General features: G+C 53.9%; 1 protein-coding gene across 6 annotated transcripts in view; it reads left to right on the plus strand.

Annotated features, from left to right (window-relative positions):
- CSK (C-terminal Src kinase) overlaps positions 1-20,049 on the plus strand; it is a 70,074-nt gene that overhangs the window by 34,575 nt on the left and 15,450 nt on the right. Inside the window, exon 1 of one of the 6 annotated variants that reach the window (XM_043524211.1) lies at positions 1,053-1,169. The exons of 3 other annotated variants lie outside the window; for them this stretch is intronic. The gene's annotated coding sequence lies outside the window, so the exon portion shown is untranslated. Of the gene's footprint in view, positions 1-1,052; positions 1,170-16,452; positions 16,606-19,217; positions 19,400-20,049 lie in introns of those variants that run through there. 2 more of the 6 variants (XM_043524210.1, XM_043524209.1) reach the window with 2 other exon arrangements.

A 20,049-nucleotide genomic window follows, 5' to 3' on the forward strand; every position in this document is an offset into this window, starting at 1 on the left:
CTCTCCTCCTCTTCGGGTCAGGTCGTGATCCCTCCCAGCTGTGATTAATGGCTCCCCACATTCCCCCAGTCAGGCTGTCACATCTTGCTTGACTCTGCCATTTTGTCTGACAAGCTTCATTGGGCCTCAGCATTAGACCTTCCCATCCCACCCAGCAACTGTGACCTTTCTTCCTCCAGCTGATCTCTTTCCTCTTCGCATCTTCTGCTGCTTCTGTTCCTGGATTTCTTTTGGACACCCACCACTAAGAGGTCTTTGCCGCCTTCCCTGTGCTCTGTTTCCCTTCAGAAACCTGCTTGCTCTCCCCCAGACTCTGAGCTCCCTGCTTCCTCCATCGCACGGCAGGGAAAGCTTGCCTCAGGTAGCATCAGTTGCTGTGGGTCGGTAGCATGTAGCTTTGAGCCTGCTCCTCGCTGCTGGGGAGAGGAGAAATGCATAGAGGGCTTGGGATGGAGGGAAATCGTCTCACCTGTGCGAAGGGTTGTGAGCGGTGACTCCTCCACATGCCAAGACCAGGGTTGTGCCCCCACATTGACGCCCCTCTGCCCTCCCTCTCCAGACTCCCAAACCTGCTGTCTCTTGGGGGTTCTAGGCCTTAGGGGGGGAGAGATCCACTGGGAACTGGTGTCTGAGAAGAGCCTGCCCTGCTCTGGGGAGGTGAGGAGCTTGAGAACTTCACTGCTCAGCTGCAGAAATTTCAGCCTCTCCCATTTCCTCTCCCACCCCCCTGCCCCCAGAAAAAATCCAACCTTGGGGTTAAACGAGCCCAGGTTAGCACGCCAGGCTGCCCAGGATAGCCGTGGAGTGGGGGAGGGGGAGAGCTGCTGGCTGATGCATTAAACCGTGGCAGAGACGTGTGGCTGGGATGAGAGCTTGGCTGGGGGAGTGGGTGTGAAGCTGCTGCCTGGCTCCTTGCCCCGGCTCTGAACGCAGACTCTGTGAGGGCTGGCGGGCGCGATTTGTATCTCCAGAGGAGAGCGCTGGGCGAAAATGGTCCCGTCAGCACAAAATGCACCCAGAGTCTGGCGGCGGCAGCTGGGCTGGAGCCTTCCAGCTCGTGGGGTGTGGGCGGACCACGCTGCCTGCATTCGGCACTTGGAGACCAAGGCAGGAGGCACATTGGAAGTGGCCAAAATGGCTGTTCACCAGAAGGGCAGTGTTGAACAATGGTGAGAGAACAGCATTGGGTGCGAGGATCCTGGGGCCTTGAGGAGGTTTCGCTTCTTCCTCTGTGCGTTGGTTTCCATGCCTGTAGGGTGGGGATAATTACACTTTGCCCCCCCGCATAGGGGCACTGCAAAGTTGGGGAAAGGCTGGTTAATTTAAGTGCTTTGATGCTGCACCAGCTCTTGAGTGTTATGGCAGTAATTGCAGGCTCCAAACTGGTACTAGGAGGGCAGGAGCATTTCCTGGGGATCGACCCACCATTGAGAATCTGGTCCCCCTTGGGAAGCCTTGTGGCGCCTGGTTCTCAGTCCGGAGTTGTGTACACAGCCCTTCCCCCAGGCCGGCTCCGAGACATGCCCACAGCCTTAGAACAGCCACTGGAATGGGGAGGGGTTGTTTCACCTGACCAGCATCTGATGGGCTGGGCCAGCCTGGGCCGCCTGCCGCAGAGGAGGCACTGGGAAGGGAGGGAGAGCGTGCCCCCCGCCACACTTCTCACTGCTCCGTCTCTTGCTGCTCCATCTCTCCCTGCTGGAGCCTGGCCACCACCTCCAGGCCTCTCCCTCCCATGCTGCTCCTGCGCCGGGCTGGCGTCTCCGCGCTGTGCTTGCTCCTATGTTCCTAGCAGGCGGTGCGGCCGGATCGGAAGGCTGCAGTCCTGGGGAGCGCGCTGAGCTGCCACACAGACGATGCCGCCGGGTCTGCGTGCTGCGGTTGCCGGGGTGACGGAGCCGCCTCTTGGCACTGCCAGTTCCTGGGTGCCGTGCTGTGACGCAGCGTGGGAGGTGGTGTGCGGGATGGGTTTGCATCTCGGTGCGGCGGGGTGCCAGAGCAGGAAGAAACCGTGTCTGGGTGCAGCTGGCTCCGGGGTGCCTTGCCATGAGGGGGCCCCGTCTTGGCCCTGCGGGGTGCTTGCATGGGAGCAGGGCGAGCAATGAAGCAGTGTCTCTGCTGGGCACCGGGCTCTTATGTAACACGCCTGCATCTTGGCTCCAGGCTCTTCCTCCCTGCGGTGCAGCCCCCCCCACCCCCAACACACAACTCTTGTCTCAGTTCCCCTTTCCCTAGTATTTTTAGTCCTCAAGAGCAGCTGTTGTCGGGGCCGTGAGGAGGAGCTGCTGCATGGAGGCTTCAAACTGCCCTAAATCTGCCCTATAAATTAATAAAGACTTTTCTATTTTTGTGCAGCCGCTGCCCTTTGTTCCCCACCTCGCTGGCTGCCAGAGCAATCGGGGGGCGGGGGCGGGGACTGTCCCACAGCAGGCAGCATGAAGAGAACGGGGGTGTCTGCATTTCTGGGGCAGTTGGGGTTGTCGTGTCCTGTCCCCTCTGGAGCCTGGGGTTATCCTGTCATTCCATGGAAAGATGTGTGGCCTGAGCTTTGCCCCACTGAGGTCACCAGAATCCGGGAAGAGGGCATTAGCTTGTATTTAACCCCGGGGTAATTCCACACCCCATTCCCTACACTGCCCAAGAGCCTGACACCTCTCTGCTCTCCATGTCGGTCTGGTGTGAGCACCTTGAGCCACGTGAGCATGTGACACCCAGGCAGGGCTGTCTGAATCCACGTTTCCCCATCCGTCTCCACTTTAGTTCCCAATAAAAACCATCTTTAAATTCTCAGCTCTTTTATTCAAAAAACTCCATTTAATTCAAGCCAAACGACGGAGAAGGGGGTGTTGTCCGGCTAATGCAGAGACAGAGGAGCCAGGACTCCTGGATTCTATTTCCAGCTTTGATACCCACTCGCTGTGTGACCATGGGCAAATCTCTTAGCCTCAGTTTCCCTGTTTGTAAAATGAAGGGTGCTATCTACCAACGTCCCCAGGCTGCTGTGAGAACTAGGGCTTGTCTACAGAGGGAAACTGACTGATTTACATGTACTAGAATAACTATCCATGGATTAAGGCCAGAAGAGACCATTATGATTCTCTAGTCTGGCATGTGAAAGGTCAGTGTCATTAACTTTCTAGCTATAGAGAACTAACTTCCTGGGTAGACACACTATTCTGGAATAATTTCTCTGCTCACAGACAGTTCTTCTCCTAGAGCCAGTCGATATTCCCAAGCGCAAAAACCCGTAGTGAGTATCTGTGACAGTGTTTGGAGAGCTGCTGATGAAGGGGGGCAGGAGGGCAAAGTGCTGTTAAAGCACCTGTCTCAGTCCTGCCCCTTGGGCATGTGTGTTCCAGGATCACAACCTGCGAGGTATGCTGTGTGCATGTAACGCACTAGGGAACGAGCCAGGCTTTTGAGTGGTTTTGGCACTGCACAGTGTTCTTCTAGCGTGTAACAAGACACCTGTTGGGATGATTGATGCAATGGGGGTCCCGTAAAGCTGGGGGTCCAGTTCGGAATATAGCTCTGCATGGCACCCGCGTAGCACTCTTCACCCTAGATCTCAAAGCAGCTTGCAGAGTCGTCTCTGTTTTATAGATGGGGGAAACTGACTCACCGAGGGGAAGTGACGCCTGAGTCTACAGTGAGTGCCCCTCTGCCTTATTTGTCTGGAAGCTTCCTCTTCCCCTCTGATAGTAGTGCTCAGTAGCTGGCTTCCATCTGGCTGCTCCCTGGGTGCTGCTGGTTCTCTTTCTCTGGGCCCAGGTGGGTCCTTCTCCTCACCGCCTTTCTCTGGATAGTGACATCTCCTTTATGGTGATGGGTTTGTTGCCCCCTGGAGGTGAACCGTGGCTAGTGGCCATCCAGAGGTGCTTTGCTGGATGGGGGCACTGAAGCTGATGACCACAGACTCTGACTCATAGGAATGTACAGCTGGGAGGGACCTCCAGAGGTCATCTAGTCCAGCCCCCTGCACTGAGGCAGGACTGAGTGGACCTAGACCAGCCCTGAGAGGTGTTTGTCTAAAGACCAGGCTTTGTCTAGGCTTTCAGAGCTGTATTTAGTGCAGGCAAGGCCCAGGGGGACACACACACTCTCTTGCCGGGTTTGTAGGTTGCCCCCTCACTATGGTATCTAAGTGTGGCAGAGTTCAAAACCCAGAAAGGCCAGCGGTCTAATATTCCTCCAGCCCCGCTGCCACCGAGGGGTTTTCGATATTCGTCCCTCTCCTTCCCCTGTTCCTTTCTCCTGCCACAACCCTGTTGTTAGGTGTATTCCAGGAGCCCCATCTGAGGTCAGGGCCCCATCATGTTAGGCAATGTATATAATGAGAGAGAATCCCCGGCCCAAAGAGTTTACAATCTAGACAAGGCCGAGGGCTAGTCTACACTAGGAATTTACCTCAGCATAGCTACACCTCTCGGGGGTGTGAAAAATCTGCACCCCGAGCTATAGAGACCTAATTACCACCTCTCAGGGAGCTGGATTACCTATGATGATGGGAGAACCCCTTCCTTTGGCATAGGTAGTGTCTATGCTGAAATGCTACAGCAATGCAGCTGCAGCGTATTGTGTGTCAGTGTCCCCAGACAAAGGGCGAGGGGGCAGAAGACGCACAGAAAGGAGTAAAATGAACAGGAGGACTTGTGGCACCGTAGAGACTAACCAATTTATTTGAGCATAAGCTTTCGTGAGCTACAGCTCACTTCATCGGATGCATTCAGAAAGGAGTGACTCACCAGCAAGCCAGAGCTGGGTTTAGAACCCACGACCCCTGACGCACGGTCCAGTGCCCTAACCACTGGTCCACACTGTCTCTCCGCCTTCTCCTCTGCCTTCAGTCCTGCTTGTTGCTGTTCCTAGCCATGGCTGTGAGAATGCCCCAGAGTCTTTTGCACCTGGTTCTAAAGGCTGATCCCTGGTCTTCTCTCCAGGAAGATAGGAGCACAAGCAAATGTTGAGGGTTTTGGTTTTTTTTGCTTAAAACTCCTCTGTTTGCACTTGCAAATTAGGCCCAGCCCTCAAGCCAGGCAGGCCGCCTGCCTGCTGCCCCTCTTTGTGGCAAAGTTCCTGGCATGCTGTGGCCAGCTGTGGGAGTTGGCGTGAATCCTGGAGCCAAGAATTTCAAAGGCACTGCCTCTAAATGCTTCAAAAATATGAAACGGCAAGAGGGGTGTGTGCGTATGTCGTTAATTAGCAGGATTCATATTAAAGTAGATCCTTAAAACTCGTAATTTCTGTGCCCTTTGTAGCCTGGGAATGAGATTTCAGAGAGGGTCTGTCTTCTGTTCCTCCCTGCTCCAGGGCCATTGGCTGTGTTAAATCAATAGTCTGCTGCTCGGCACCCACGCTTCGCCCGCCCTGAGCATATGGGCCTGGGCGAGAAAGGCTCATTTGATGCTTTGGCCAATGACATCATGCATCTCCAGGGGGTCAAGACGGCAAGAACAAAGCGAGGATTGTTACGAGTCCCACGCAGTAGGGGACTTATCCTAGTGCGGGGCCTCTCTCAGCCGATGCCGCCATGCAGAATCAGGACCCCCTGAAGGGCTGCCTGCTCACTCTGGCTTAGGGAGAAATCCCACATGGTGAGGAGTCCCTGTCTGGTGCATGCTGGGTAGCATAGACTATTTAATCTCCTGGCCCAGCGGCCCCTCTTCCTTAGCTGTGCATTGGCTCAGTGCAGTCGAATACAGCAAGCCGGCGTCCAGCCCAGGAGCTGATTTAGCCTAAGATGGTGCCCCATCTGTTGCTGTCCATGGCATTGCGAACCGCAGTCACCTCGTCTCCCAGGCACGAAGCCGCATTTCCATGTGCGTACCGTTTCACTCGGGAAGCTCGGTGGCTCCACGCGCTCGAGATGCCAATTGCTCTGCTGTTTGATTGTCAGTAGCACCCGGCGTCCAGCCCCTGGGCCGACGCACCTGCCGCAGTGGGGAGCTCTCCTCCCAGCTGTCTGGGGGATGAAGCAGATGCCTGCTAGCACCAGGCTTATTTATAGCAGGTTCTAGCTCCGCTGTGCCGGGGACCTCCCCTCGATGAGCGGCACACGTGCTGCAGAGACGCTAAGTATAGCCACTGGGGGCAGAGGGACAGGTGTCGTGGGTGGGATGGGAAGAAGCAGCTGGCAAGTCTGTTGTGCCTTCTGGTCAGGTGGCTTTCAGCCAGCGGCAGGGTAAGCTTGATCTACCTTCTGGGTTCAGAGATGCAGAAGGAGGGCAGGTGCCATGGGATATGCCCAAGCAGAGGAGGGAAGGGGAAGTTGCCCCAGCAGCCAGTGTGGGAGTTCAAGGTGAGCCAGCGTACTGGCTCCCTGCGGTTCAGCTCCCCATCTGTACGATGGGGGGGACTGGAAGTGCCCTGCCTCCCAGGGCTGTGTGCGGGGAAACGCGTCAAAGATCTGAGGCGCTCAGATGCGGCAGTGATGGGGGGCCAGCAGCTGACACCTGAGACGTGGCTCTCCCGGTCCCCGTCTCAGGAGATCCCCCAGTGACCTAGGGGATTTCAAACTACTGGTGGCTCTGTGCTTGCCTCCGGGGTCCCCCAGGACCAAGAGAGGAGGGCCACTAGGACTAGGTAGTCTGAGGTTAAAAATGAAGCAGCGGAGCTGGGGGGACCCCCCTGAGGCTGCCTCTAGGCATCATAAAGGGGACTGGCCCGTAGTATTGCTTTGCATTTGGGAGCTAGGAGTTGGGGCACCTGGATTCTATTTCCAGTTGTGCGATTGGTCGTGCAGAGGATGTCAGTCTGACAAGGCGTGACTCAGTTTCCCTGTCTGGAAGATGGGGGTGGGAGTAATGGCATTGATCTGTGATAGCCCACCCCCTTCCTGGGGTGTTGTGAGCTTTGGTTATTGAATCTATGGGGCATCTCTTTGGTGCAGTGGTGGCAGTCAGTGAGGTGGGGGGCTCAGGAGACTGGAAAATTCTTGCCTAAGGGAGTTATGCTTTATGGATTCACCCTCCTCTCCCCAGTAGGCTTTGGGGGGAGGGGTTATAGGGAGTGGCCTCCTCCCCTGATGGATCAGCCCACCCCCTCCCGCCCCCCCTCCAGTTCCTGCAGCTGTTTCTTCTATTACGAGGAGCGGATTTTTCTCCAGCTGTATTTGGCAGGCGATAGCCTCAGGCTTGCCAGAGTATAGCTGACGTCACCGTCCCCTTGGCCTCCCACAGCCAGGCTGCTGGGTGCGTTTCTAGGTGAGGTTGGGTCCGAGGGCCGTTTACCCTGGAGCTCTAAGGGTGTGAGGCCTGTAGCATCTCTCATGTGCACAGATCTCTGGGGGTGGGAGAAGGGATCCCGAGCCGGCTGGCACCCCAACTTGTTTGGTTTCAACCCCTGCACAGTTGACACCCAGCAAACTGGAGTCTCGGGATTCTGCTATGTGCTGGGCTTTGCCGTGGAAGGGTCCGTATAGGGGTGTCTGGGAGGCTGAGGGGGCAGGTGGGCTTCCCAGGGCATGGAGTCAGAGTGTAAGGGGCTGGGAGAGGGATCCTTACAGGAACCAATCGGTTTGCGTGGCTGTTCCCGCACCTGCTGAGTCTCCCAGAGTTCTGTGTGAAGGAATCTCTCTGAGAGATCCCCATTCTTCCCCCACCCACGTACACACCCCAGTATAATCTCAGCCCATTGCTGTGGTTTCTGATGGTCACCTGGCCAGCGCGCTCGCCCCAGGCCAAGTTGCTGGGCCATCCTTGCTCTTGGGGCTTGCGAGGGAAAACCCTTTCTGCTCTGGTCTGTCCTTTCTTCTCTTCCGTAGCGATGAAGTGAGCTGTAGCTCACGAAAGCTTATGCTCAAATAAATTTGTTAGTCTCTAAGGTGCCACAAATACTCCTTTTCTTTTTGTGAATACAGACTAACATGGCTGCTACTCTGAAACCTGCTGCTTCTCCGTGCACACGCGCCCGTACACCAGTCTGTGACAGTGGAGAGGCAGTGGGTGGAGGATGATACCATTGGACAAAGTGATCGCAGAGCTCAAAGAATTCCAGGTGCCAGCAGGGCGCGATCTCTCTAGCATGGCTCAGGGCTAGATAGGCTAGGGTTAATAGCTGGGAGCTGGGGGAACCACCGAAGCTGCCCTGATCGGTGGCAGGTTCTGTTTCCAGGTTTAGTTCTTGAGTTGCCTTGGTTCAGGCAGGATAGTGGAAGGAGGTGACAACTGTGTCCACATATCTATTCAGGGGACACCATCATCGGGCCTAATCACATCAGCCACAGTATCAGAGGCTCGTTCACCTGCACATCTACCAATGTGATATATGCCATCATGTGCCAGCAATGCCCCTCTGCTACGTACATTGGCCAAACTGGACAGTCTCTATGTAAAAGAATAAATGGACACAAATCAGACGTCAAGAATTAGAACATTCAAAAACCAGTCGGAGAACACTTCAATCTCTCTGGTCACTCAATTAGAGACCTAAAAGTGGCAATTCTTCAACAAAAAAACTTCAAAAACAGACTCCAAGGAGAGACTGCTGAATTGGAATTAATTTGCAAACTGGATAGAATTAACTTAGGCTTGAATAGAAACTGGGAATGGATGGGTCATTACACAAAGTAAAACTATTTCCCCATGTTTATTCCTCTCCCCCCCCCCCCAACTGTTCCTCAGATGTTCTTGTCAACTGCTGGAAATGGCCCACCTTGATTATCACTACAAAAGGTCCCCCCCCACCCCCCCCCCGCTGGTATTAGCTCATCTTAAGTGATCACTCTGGTTACAGTGTGTATGGTAACACCCATTGTTTCATGTTCTCTGTGTATATAAATCTCCCCACTGTATTTTCCACTGAATGCATCCGATGAAGTGAGCTGTAGCTCACGAAAGCTTGTGCTCAAATAAATTTGTTAGTCTCTAAGGTGCCACAAGTCCTCCTGTTCTTTTTGGAAGGAGGTGGCTGTTTCTCCCCATTGTGCTGAGTGGACAATGGTGGAATCAAGGTATAAGATGGAGGCTGTAGTTCTGGCTGCTACCAGCAGGGGGTAGTCTCTTATTTTCCCCATGCAGCAGCTGATGGCTCCCTCCAGCCGGGCAGCGTGAGCTCTGGTCTGCTGGGGGTGAGTGTCTGCCCTGACATGTGAGGGGACCTGCCAGGCCTGTGTGGGTTTGGGACTGGACTGAGCTGATTATGAGGGAGGGTTCTCCCATGCTGCAGGCAGTGAGGTGTGCTACATAGTGATGGGAGGGTAACGTTAATGTGGCTGGACTGGGGGCATGAGTTTCCAATCCCCTGTCCAGCCCCGCCCCACCCCACCCCCAGCTGCCTGTTTACAAGTGGCTTGCTGCAGCCCAGGACAAAGGGAGATCCTAGCTCTAGTCCCCAGTGGCCATGGAAAGGGGTCCAGATCCTGCCTCAGCCCCTCTCCATGGGGGTGGTGCGTTACCTCTCCCCTCACTGAGCCCTTCCCCAGGGAGTGGCGTGGTTGCCTCCCTTTGTTCTAACGGACCATATGCTGCTGTCATTAACATCTCTCCCCTGCACGCACTAACTGCCGTGCCCTGGGGAGCCCTTTCCAATTACACTGAAATCCTGCACCGGCCTCTCACAACAGTGGAGCCCCGCTCTCTCCAGGATAAGGAGGTTTGAAGGGGGAGGAGGGTGCTGGTTAGCTGAGACACAGCAAGATTCATAGTCACGAATTCCAAGGCCAGAAGGAACCATCTACTCTGACCTGTACAGCACAGGCCAGAGACCTGCCCCACAATAATCCCGAGTGCAGGGTTTTAGCAGAACAGCCGGTCTTGATTTAAAAATGGTCAGTGATGGAAAATCCACCGTGACCCTTGGCAAGTTGTTCCAATGGTTAATGACTCTCACTGTTAAAAACATACCTTATTTCTAGTCTGAATTTGTCTAGCTTCAGCTTCCAGCCATGGGGTCGTGTTAGACCTTTCTCTGCTAGATGGAAGAGCCCTTTGTTTAAATATTAGTTCCCCATGTAGATACTTAGACTGTAACGAAGTCACCCCTTAACCTCTTTGTTAAGCTAAACCGATTGAGCTCCTGGAGTCTATCACTGTGAGGCAGGTTTTCTAATCCTTTCATCGTTCCCATGGCTCTTCTCTGACCCCCTCTCCAGTTTATCACTTCTTGAATTGTGGGCACCAGACCCGGACAGAGTATCCCAGCAACGGTCACACCACAATTTACAAGTGGTAAAATAACCTCCCTATTGCTTCCCGAGATTCTCTGTTTACACATCCCAGGATTGCAGTTGCCCTTTTGGTCATAGTGTCGCACTGGGAGCTCATTTCAGCCGATTATCCACCACGACCCCCAAATCGTAGTCGCTGCTTCCCAGGATAGAGCCCCCCCCACTGTGACGGAGCTCTCCTGCCATGCGGGCATCCACTGCGGATCCAAGGAGTGGAGAGTCAGGGCCACAAAGCCTTGAGCCACGTCGGTTACAGCAGTCGCTCCCTGAGCATGTGCGTAGGGCTGGATAGACAGAGCTGCCATCGTTTATTAGAATTTATTATTTGTGTTCCTGCAGCACCCAGGAGCCCCAGACATGGACCCAGACCCCTGTTGTGCTAGGCGCTGTACATCACAGAACAAAAAGACCAGTCTCTGCCCTATAAAGCTGATGATCATTTCTTTATTGTGGGAAAACTAGTGTCTCCCACCATCCCCATCCCAGCTCATCTAGATCCATAGGTGCCAACTTCCTTCACCGCAGGCCCTGCCCCCACTCCCCCTTTCATCCAAGCCCCACCCCTGCCCCGCCTCTTTCCACCCCCTCCCTACCTCCTCCCTCCCCTGAGCGCACCCCGTCCCTGCTCTTTCCTCTCCCTCCCAGCGCCTCCTGCACACCGCTGACAGCTGTTCTGTGGTGTGCAGGAGGCGCTGGGAGGGAGGGGGAGGAGTTGATCAGCAGGGCCGCAGGCGGGAGTCGTTGTGGGCAAGGCGGGAGCTGGCTGCAGATGATGCTAAGCACCTGCTAATTTTTTTCTGGACGACTCTTGGAGTTGTCACCTATGTCTAGATCTCACAAAAAGCCAGATAGGTTTTGACTCAAATTTCCCAAGACCATTCCCCCTCAGTCAGAGACCAGGCCTGGAAAATTTCAGCCCAAAAGATTAGAATTTGGGTTAGTTAAGAGTGACTGAGAAATGGGGGTTATAATGGAAACTCTCAGGCAACCTTCATGCTCCAGCTGAAGCTGCGAGGGAGGGAAATACCAATAACGTGCCACTCTCGGGAGGGAAGGGAAATGCGCCAACAGATAGAGTGCCAGGGGTTCCCCCAGCTGGAACAGAGCACCCCTTGCACGTGAGGGTGGAGTAAGACTATGTGGGTAGAACTCGGAAGAGACTTCTGCCTGGGCTTTGTTGGCCTATTTCACTTTCCACCTGACTAGCTCTGTCAGTCGAGCATGAGACTCACTCTCAGGCTGCTGGGTTCAAGCCCTCCGTTGAGTGAGCAGTACAGGCAGTGTGGCCTGGTGAGGAGAGAGCTGGACTGGGACTCAGGAGACCTGGGTTCTGTTTCTGGCTCTGCCACTGGCCTGCTGGGCGACCTCAGGCAAGTCGCTTCAGCGTCCCATGCCCCCATGTGCCAAATGACGCTGACCTCGTCTGTGAGGTGCTCTGCGATCTATGGAGGCACAAGCGCTCCGCAAGAGCGGGCGGCGTTATTCTCTGCCTTGTTGCCGCCTTCTTTGCAACAAATGGAGGAGGAGGAGAAACGGATCCAACCCCCTGAGCTTGTTGAAACACTGGCCTCCCGCATGCTGCTTGAACTGCCTGTGTCTGCCGCAGTGATGCTGGCGTGGGAGCACGCAGGCTTGTGTGTGCGCTTTTCCACCCCCACCAAGTGATGGGAAAACACGCCCCTGCTCTTTGCCAAGAGACCTTTCTGCAGGCCCCAGCTCCCATGGCCAGAAGAGATCCATGTCCCCATGCTGCCGGAGGCCCCCTGCCAGCTTTCACTTCAGCAGGCTGTAGCATGAACCCTTGAACTGTGTGTATTTGGGTTACCTTCCCCTGTGATCTTTACAAACCCCGCTGCCCTGCTTCCACGCCATCTGTGAGTCTGCTTCCCCTTTGACACCTCTGTTAAACACGCTTGCCTGCAGAGGCTGAAGCCCACTGCCTCACTCCACCACCTACATTATGCTTGTCTTCCTTGTCTGCCTCTGCTCTGCTGCCAGCAGAGGCTGCTTCCTCTGTGCTCTGGGTCCTGCTCCCCGTGGAAGCCTCTTCCCACCCTGCTGCTCCATGGCCAGATGGAAGCAGTCATGCCAAGAGCATGGGCAGATGGGGCTCTGTCAGTCCTTCCGCTCCAGTTCAGCGTCCTCCAGCGGCTGCCCCCAAACTGGAAATGGCTTAGCTCCCAGAGTGTTAAACACCACGGGCTGTATTCTCAGCATGTGTACATCACCGTAGCTCCCCATTTGCAGCAGCTGTGGATCTGGCCCCTCAGCATTAGCCTGAGTCATTAAAGGTTAAACAGAGCCGTTGGCGGCATCTGAACGGAAAGTAAAAGGCTCAGAAATGTTCGTAAAGTGTCGCTGCCAGGTGTAAAATCGTATTTAGAAACCCTAATGTGCTTTGGCCCCGGCAACACCGGAGATGGTTTAAACGGAAGGGTTTAAAACATTTACTGAGCAGTTAATCACTTAGCTCCTTTAGTCTTTGCCCTTGAGTCATTCCAAGTACTGACATCCAGCTGGTCAGTTTCACGCTTCCCGGTTCTGTGGACTAGCTGTGTGCTGCAGGGTTTGGGTTGATGATGATGACTTATTAGCACTGTAGCACCTCAAGGCTGGAATGAGATCGGTGCCCTACCTAGGCTGGGTGCTGTACAGACACCTAGTAAGAGACAGTCCTTGCCTTGATGAGCTTGCAATCTAAATAGACAAGACAAAGGATGGGAGGAAGGAGGGATGATCTCCATCTTTGCAGACATTGTAGGAACTGAGTAAACTCCTGTTTTTATTTTGGTTTGGTTTGTGTCGTGTTAATAACGAAAAGATTTCTACTTATCAGTTCTAGCCGGGATTACGGTGGTGGGGCTCGGAGTTCTGGGACTTGTTATGAAAAGTCCTGGACTGGTTTCAAATAGCACTGCTACTTCTGAGGGACCAGTGACAGTTCAAGCTCTGATACCTTGTGAATCCTCCCACCCTCCCGTGCTGGAAACAAATGCCGTACAGCATTGAAGATCTGGGATTCGTATCTTTTCAGTGGTGCAGCCCTTGTAATACTGTAAGACACGAGATCTTAAATGGTCTCTGGGGCCTGGACTACGCTGAGGGGGGCGGGAATTGATCTAAGTTACGCAACTTCAGCTACGTCAATAATGTAGCTGAAGTTGATGTACTTAGATCTACTCACCGCGGCGTCTTCAGCTGACGCTCCCCCGTCGATTCCGCCTGCGCCTCCCACTCCCGTGGAGTACCAGAGTCCACGGGAGAGCGTTCGGCGGTCGATTTATCGCGTCTAGACTAGACGCGATAAATCGAGCCCTGCTGGCTCGATCACTGCCCCTCGATCCTGCAGGTAATGTAGACAAACCCTGGGTTATCTTCTTGTCTGTTATCTCTCCACCAGTTTAATTCCAGCTTGAATTTGGGAACTGTTATCTAGGGAACAAGTAGCACTAGAAATTGGTGTTTTATGTCATCTGAAAGCAGCTGGGATTCATAGCTTTCAAATGGTATTAAATTCCAATCTCCAGCTCAAGTGGTCACAAGATACTAGCTGCCAAAATGATGCCAGCCTTGAAGTGTGAGTTGGCGAAGCAAGATGGCAGCCAGAAGGACATGATTTTAACAGTAGAATTGTCTCCCTTTATTTGTCACTCTCCAGATCTGCTTTCTGGGTGAACTCAGAATCACCCTCTGCTGACTTGAGTGACGAATGATGTTGGTGCCAAGCATAGAGCGGACACAGCAGTGGGAGGGGAGCTGGGTTCTATGCTGGCACCAGAATTCTCTTCTGTTGCAGAATTCTGGATTCTGTTGCATCGGCTGCAACATTGTTCACTAAATGCCAGTTGTAGAATCTGGATCCTTGGCGACGCGTGAGCATGGAAGATGCCAGCCTGACCCAAGTTAACTGTGTGGGGCTGGCACTTAGAAGGAACCAAGCTGTGCAGTTAGAGAGAAAACAACCCTTGAATCACAAAAGGGCATTATCACAGTCACACGTCAGCATGTAATAAAGCTTTAATAAATTAAGATAATGCCCAAGTTTTCAGCCCTCAGAATCGTCCTCTCTCTGTGCTTCAGAGCCCCATCTGGAAAACGAGGATAGTGCTTTTCTCCGGCCATGTGTCTGTGATGTCTGTTTGCACTGTGAGCTCTTTGGGCAGGGACTGTCTCTTGTGATATGTTTGTACAGTGCCTCGCACCATCGCATCTAGATCTGTTAATCAAGCTGCTAGCAACGTACAGATAGATACATTTAACAATGGTGACCTGTTAGGACTAAAAATAGTGTTGGAATCAGTACATGTGGTTTGAGGACAGTGAACTTTTTCAGTGGCTGGTCGTGAGTTAAAAAGAAGTGTGATCTCTGGGGTTTTAGAAAAGCTTTAATAAATGAAATATTCATTAGCCAGACTTTGCTTAGGTGAAGGTCCCCGGTTAAGGTATGAGAAGTGCCCTGTCCTACTCTTGCTTAGATATCAGACAAACTGTGGTGATTGTGAAGGCCTGGACTGGTGAAACTGAATTCAGTGCTTCCTCTTGGGATGGAGAACTGGCCTGGGTGACTGGAGCCCAAGGCATTGAATCGAAAGCCCTGCTACGCCCTTTGTTGTAATGCTTATCTGAGCCCATCCTGATCTTTAACGTGTTTGTTTTCGCAACATCCCTGTGGGCCATTGAGCAGATGGGGAACTGACGGATAGAGACTAAGCGATTTTCCCAAGGTCACACAAGAAGTCTGTGGCAGAGCACTGACTTGAACCTAGGTCTCCTAGGCTAGTGTTCTAACCACTGGACCATCATTCCCCTCTCTTTTCCACTTGGTGTTGGAATGAATGAGCATCTGACCAGAACAATAGGGTGTTTCAAGTCTTCTCTTTTTTCCTTTTCCCATCCTTTGCTGGCTGGTGGTGGACTCCAGCTGCACCTCTGTAGAGATGTTGCTCTGCAAAGCTTGTGGAATTGCACTTCTCACCAAGGGTGCAGCAACTTACAGTATTCCTCTCTCTGGCTTTCACCGGGATCACTGATGCTTTTGCCGAGCCTCAGTGCTCCCCAAAGGGGCTGATCTGTAAACAGGAACACCATTCGGGGCATCATAAAATAAAGTGTATGTCGGGGGAGCGTCCAGAAGCAGGCACTGCGTTTCCAAAGCAAATGTCTCCTTTATTTTTTTTAAGCCAAATGGCAACCCCACCCAGGCTGGCTTACAGCATCCGTCAATTGGGCAGGACGGGGGAGTTTGGGACATACAGGACAGAGATATTAGTATAGATGTACATCCCTAGTAGGCAGGCATGGTGAAAAAGGGAGCCCAGGAAACCTACCTGATATTTCGTGAAGGCAGCATGGTCCTGGGTTCTGTTCCTGGCTTCATGAGGGAAGTGGGATCTAGTGGTTAGAGCACCAGTGGGGTGGGAGATGGGATTTGGGAGTTAGGACTCCTGGGTTCTATCTTGCACTGATCCTGTGGATGAGGCACTGGTCTGTTGCTCGGGAGACCAGGGCTCTGCCACTGATGGGTGTGTGCAGGCCACTTCCCCTTTCTATGTGTCTCTTCCTGTGCGTCCATACGGTGCCTGGCACCGTGGGGCGCTGATCTCAATCAGGGAGTCCCTAGGTAGTGCTGCAGTGTGAACAATTGGCAATGGAACGGAAGGGGGTTGCCTAACAGGTACCATCTGTGGCTCCGTGAATTGGTGAACTGGGAGTGATTGCTTAGAACAGCACATCCTCTGCAAATGCTGATGAAAAACAGAACAGGCTGGCAACAGAGCCCCCATGAACCGAAGGTGGCTCTCAGCCCCCCAAGGCTGCCTGTGCCCTCAGTTTCCTTCATTCTAATAGAAGCCCTCCCTGTCCCAGTCTGATGATTCTCAACCAACCTCCTGCCGCTCTGGAGCAGGGCCTGCCGAGAAATGTTCTCCTGTCTGGTCTCCAGTTACACACCTTTCAGTAGCTGCCTATGCCTCTTGCCCGCACAGGTACCTGTGTCAGCTGAGCCTTTAGCTAGTGGATAGCATTAGTGTGTCTGGAGCGTGTGCATGCGAGCAGTTTCCTGGTTGGCGCTGCTGACAGTGCATGAGGGGCTGTGCTTGGAGTCCAGCTCCATTGATTGGCGTGTGATGTGGGCCAGGGGGTGTTGTGACCTAGTGGATTGGGTAAGGAACTGGGAGCTTCCGAGTTCTGATCCCGACTCTGCCACTGACTCGAGCAGGGCTCCCGCTCTGTGCCTCAGTTTCCCCTTGTGAACAGTGGGGCTGATACCTCCTTGCCTTGCAGGATGATTTGATGCCTGGATGATGCTTTAATGCTACATAACTGGTCATCACTCAGCCACCCACACACCCAAGAAGTAATGGAATTGGCAAACAGCAGGAAGACGTGTACTGGGGCTTAGATACTGCGCCAACAACCCCAACTCCTTGGACATAACTGAGGTGGGGATTGGGGAGAAAGGTCCCCAGAACAGCCCTTCCCTGCTGTAATAACTTTCCCCGAGCCAGGAACAGGGAGAAGGGAGGACACACAGCCAGCTTTATCCCTCCTCCCTGGGAAGGAAGAGCCAGCCTTTAGCTTCTGAAGGATCCAAGCCCACATGGTGGCTGGTTGTTGCTAATCAGCAACATCAGTTGTAGCACAGAGGATTGGCTACACTTGGTAATTGTAGGGGGAAGTGGGGGGGACGTGAGCGTGTATCCTCTGGGGCAGTGGTTCTCAATCTATTTACCACTGTGGGCTGCATAACAATGCTACCTGTATGGCCCTGAGGATGTCACGTGGGCCGCAGCTGTGTGCTGATTGGGCCGCAAGCGGGCCACGGGTTGAGAACCACTACTCTGGGGGAATCCAGGGATCCGTTGCTGCCAGGAAGCAGGAGATGGGGCTGTGTGCTGTGCTGCGCTGCACTCAAAACAGTAGAACGAACTGCTGTTTACACCCAGCTACCTGCAAAAATACCTCCCAAGGTGCACCACTGCGGGCAACGTCACTAAGAAGTTCCCCCAGCGTGGTTTTCCCATAGGAGTGACCTTGTTACTTTAAGGGATTGTCTACACTGCATTGTAAACCAAGGCTGAGGGCTTGTCTGCACTTACATTTTGTAGTGCTCTAACTTGCTGGCTCAGGAGTGTGATTGCTGGCTCGTGGAGGTGGAGTACCTGGAGCGCTGGGAGCGCTCGCGGGCGACCACACTCGCACTTCAAAGCGCTGCCGCGGGAGCGTTCCCGCAACGGCGCTTTGAAGTTTCCAACGTAGCCACGCCCCGAGACTCCGGTTTGAGCCCAAACCCCCTTCCCACTGTCCACACACACATCTTTCTGACTCGGGTCTGCAAGCACTCAGCACGGGGGTCCTAGGACTCGCCGGGGGGGATGGGGGCCAAGCTCAAGTCCTGCCCAAGCCCTGTCATTTTGCCGTGTGGAGGCAGGTCAAGCTGCAGATGCGAGTCAGAAGGTCAGTGTAGTGCAATATGGACGCATTAGCACGGCTGTGAGACCTGGGTCCAGCAACTGTAAATGCAGAGTGGGATGGTCAAGCAGGGGCTTGAGTGCCGTGGGTACAATGCAGCGTGGACATCCCCTCCATGCCCAAACTGGGAATGCTGATCACCGCCATCCATAGAGGGGAGGGCTGTGAATTGGGTTGTTGGCTCCTCCAGAAGTGCTGAAGTTATGGGCTTGGTGCAGAAATTGCTAGGCGAGGTTCTCTGGCCTGTGCCGTGCAGAAAAGTGAGGATCTCAGTAATCCCTTTAGCCTTCATATCTATGGTTCAGTGACTAGGAACCTGTCAGCTGGAGGTGGCAGTTCATAGACTGTTTGGATGCTTTGGAATTTAATTGATGTATCTGGCTTGGTTAAAAATGCGTTTTGCTACTTTCTGATCTCTTATGAGTGTGTAAGTGGTGTCCCCTTGTGGGACGGGGGGTGTCCTTCCCCTTCCTGACCTGCCTTAAAGTGTGCTCTGTAGCCCGCTCCTAGTGCGGGAGCTGGGTACACTTGGATCAGTTAGTTTTGCCCAGCTTTGGGGGAGGAATCTCTCTGGGGGGTGAGGGGGGGAATCTTTCAGCCCTGAGTCCGAGTTCATGGGCTTCCAGTCTAACCAGTGAAGTGGATCCGTAGCCAGCCAAACTCAGATACAACACCTACCCTCAAATTAAACTGTTTTCTCCCATCTCCTTCCTTTACACCTCCCACCCCCATGGAAAGTTGGAGAACACTAACCTGTTTTATCGGTCAGCTCCTGCCATCTTGGGCTCTGCCCTGCCAACGTACCTGGCATCCATTGCCACTCTTAACGTGCCCATCATTGCTGTATCGAGGCTCTGGCACAGTGACCTACTGGAGCACTATTGTGGGGAGCAGGTGGAGGCCGTATTCCTTCCTCCCCGCCAGATGGGGACAGTTGTTCCTCTCATTGGCCCAAGAGCTGAATGGGAAGTGGGTTAAGCTGAGCTGAGACCCTCTACTGCCTATGCTGGTCTTGGCCCCACCCCCCAATGGATAGCCAGGGAGGTCAGGGACTGAAACCACGTCCCTTTTCCCCCAGACCTGCAGCAGCTGAAAGTGGATGAAACTAAAATCCTCACTCAGGTTTGGATCCTCCCCCCACCAGAGGAAGTTGCTGCAGCAGAGCTGGGCTGAGACAGGCCATGCCATGCCCCTTCCCAGAGCTCCATCAGGCCAGCAATGGTCTGAAAGGCTGAGCCAGGGGACAGGGCTAATTCCCACAGACACGCGGCCCTCCCCTCCCTGGCCTGGCTGAGACCTAGATCGGGGGGAGGGGCAGTGAAATGTGCATGATCCCCACCCTGTCTGTCCCCCCGCAGCATCCCAAAGAGTGGGGAGAAACCTCCACCAGGCAGCTTGTGCGCCAAAGAACCCGGTTTGTTTCACAGCTAGCACACAAGGGAGGCTTCTTCCCAGCAGTCGCAGCTTGCTTGGGTGCAGATTGGGCCTCTGCATTTCTGAATGGCGCTCAGCAGCCTCATCCGCCTACCCCAACCGCTTCCTGTTTGTTCTGTCAAATTACACTGGTGCCCTGGGGTACTCACAGCATCACATCTCCTGCCACCGACAGCACGGAGACTGGGTGAGGGGAGGGCTCGATGCTAGCGGCTGGCTTCCGAGACTTCAGCCGCCTGCATGAAGCTACGGCTTCTGCCCTTGCTTCCCCCCCAGTGTCACCGCAGTGGGAGAAGCTGTTTGGGAAATCCGTTCACCTGCTCCCTGGCGGTGAGCAAGGTGCTTTCCTGGCATGTGTGGAAAAGAGGGAGGCAGGGCTAAGCCACCATTCCTAACGAACTTAACCAGCCCTTCTTGATCTTTGCCACGGTCAGAATCTGTCCTGATGCAGCCCTGCCCTTCCAACAAGAGGCAGAAGCATGTAATTGACGTGCCTGGTCAGTTTCAGGACTGCTGTCCCATTCCTGGGGGAAGCCTGGAAGAATTGTGTCAGTTTCACTCTGCTGCAGCTCCTAGGTGCAGAGACAGGCCCTAGAGCTGTCTCTAGGGGAAGGACTCATGAAACAAGGGCAGAATAGCTATCCCCACAGAGCGTGCAGGAGGCAGTGTCAGGGTAGGACAGCAGAAAGCTTCTGTGCGTACAGCAGTCAGGGCTATGGGTGTGAGATGGCTGGGGGAAGGGAGAGAGTACAAGATCCTTCCTTCTAATAACCCAGGAGCCGGAGGGTCAGGCCTTTGAATTCATCAGGCACCCACTAGGCAGAGACTGATCCAAACAAGGAGCTCCCCATGCAGGGAGTGTAGATACTACCTTCCCCACAGCCGGAGGGTGGGGACTGGCCTTCTCCGCCAGGGTGTTGCTCTGCAACCTCCCTGGGGATGCCGCTCCCGCCTTGCCTCAGGGTAGTAGGTGTCTGGCA

This window comes from Chelonia mydas, chromosome 10 (genome assembly GCF_015237465.2).
Source record: "Chelonia mydas isolate rCheMyd1 chromosome 10, rCheMyd1.pri.v2, whole genome shotgun sequence".
Taxonomy (NCBI): Eukaryota; Metazoa; Chordata; order Testudines; family Cheloniidae; genus Chelonia; species Chelonia mydas.